Source organism: Cryptomeria japonica, unplaced genomic scaffold, assembly GCF_030272615.1.
Source record: "Cryptomeria japonica unplaced genomic scaffold, Sugi_1.0 HiC_scaffold_1276, whole genome shotgun sequence".
NCBI lineage: Eukaryota > Viridiplantae > Streptophyta > Pinopsida > Cupressales > Cupressaceae > Cryptomeria > Cryptomeria japonica.
Window position 1 is genome coordinate 11,329 of NW_026729803.1, and position 2,059 is coordinate 13,387.

The following is a 2,059-nucleotide window of genomic DNA, read 5'->3' on the forward strand; positions in this document are numbered from 1 at the left end:
GTTTTGGTATCTGTAGTTTAGCATTTTCTAAATTTGATTATTATAATTAATTAATCTAGGAGTAATAACAATAAGATAATCCAAATGGTGAACAAAGCAATATTCAACATCTTGCAAGGATAGGAATGATAAAGGTGAAGGCGAGAATGATGTGGAAAGACCTACCTAAGGTAGGTAATGACAACAGGTCTTGAGCAATCCTTGGTGATGGTGAGGATGAAGGCGGTGAAGAGGATGGAGATGAAGATATCCTACTTTGGGATCTTCAAGAACCGTGATTGTGGATTATGGGTGATAGAAGGTATGAGAGAGGAGGTAGCCACTCCTATTACATAATATATCCTTGGCCATTCCTCAACTAGTTTCCCTAAAGGCATAGAGGTTGGATCTTCTTCCCTTCGATCTTACTCTGAAGCTTGCTTGAATAGTTTGAGGGTAGCTTGCAAAGCCTCTAGTTTTCCTTTCTGTGGTAGTCATGGTCTTTGTTTTGGGGACTCTAGTTTGGGTGGAGTTAGGGGTGCTATATATGTCGATGTGACTTGGGATTTTGATCCTAATGATGATTTTTTTGGAAAATTAGCTAGATTCTTGGTTTCTTGGTGCTAGATCTACCCTTGAGATTATATAGGGTTTTCTCGGTGACAATCTCCAATCTATTTTTTTTGTGTGTATAGGATTCCTCTCTCCCCTTATTGCCCCTAGTGCATCTCTACTACCTATGTCTGAGGGTGGCTCACATGTCCATCCTACAGTTCCTCCTCTTGAAATTTTGCCCCTTATTTCCTCTCAGATTATGTTGGAGGTTGATTATGGGTCCCCTTTGATTGGGCCCCCTTTTATAATGTTCAATTTTAAAGATGTTACTTGCTCCCACATCCTTTCTCAAGAGACTCTTTCTATTGGATCTTACCCTCCTTACAATATGGACACTATTGTTCCCAGAGTGTGGATCCATTAGCACCCCAATGCCCTATTTTTTCTATCCCTAATCCTTGGGTGAACAATTTTTTTCTAGTTTACAATTTGTGCTTATTGGGATATTCCTAAGGCTTAGACCTAACATATAAACTTTTTGCATCTGGGTTTGTGAATAATAGTGTATAGTTAGGTCATGTTCAGGTGAGGGCCTTATTGCATGGAAGTTTATTATTTTCCTTAAATTCTATATATTTATTTTTGTGCTCAATGGAAGCAATCTTCTTTGACTGATCTCTTTTGAACTCTTTCAAATCTACTTCCAAGGAACGTCATGAACCTTACACTTAATTTTGACAAATTTCACTCTCGTTGCATTGATAGCAATTTTTAGTAGGGGCTTTAAATATTCTGGAACCTCCTTTAGTGACTCGCTTTGCCAAACCTAGCTCTGACATCACTTGTTGCTAGTGAATTACATAAAAATACACACGCAGGAATCGAACTGTTTACACAACTATGCTGCTGCATAGAAAAACTTAATTTTTATTAATTTTATCTTACACCAAATAATGACCTTCTACACTCATCTACTTCTTCGACATTTGCAGATTGCATATTTAATTCTGGCATGTGGTAGAAATAACGAGATAGTTTCTACAGAACTGTGATGACAGATTTTCATCACTGCCCTTCATGATTTTGAGGTAGTTGTGAAGAAAGGGATATTATTATTAGTAGTGATGAAAGGTTTTAAATGTTCTACCTTTCTAACATTATTGTTAGATGTATTCGATGTGTTAATATCATTCAAAGCATTATATATCACTCTTCATTTACATGCGGATCTCCATGTTTCTTACTATTATTCAGAACATAACTTTTAATATCATGTTTATTAGACCAATGAGACTTCTTCCAGTTCTTCAGATATTTAAATTCTTGCATTGATTTGAATTATTTTGAACATATTTGAAACGTATAAGAGCATTTAAACGCTAAGAAGTCTTATTGCATTTGTTGTTTAACAAGCTTTCAAAAAATAGTTACGCGTCCTAGTAGTTCAACTCAAACTTGCTTTATAGTATAAAGATTGAATTTTTAACAAGGTCTTGTATAATTGAACTGTATGACATGCTAAACA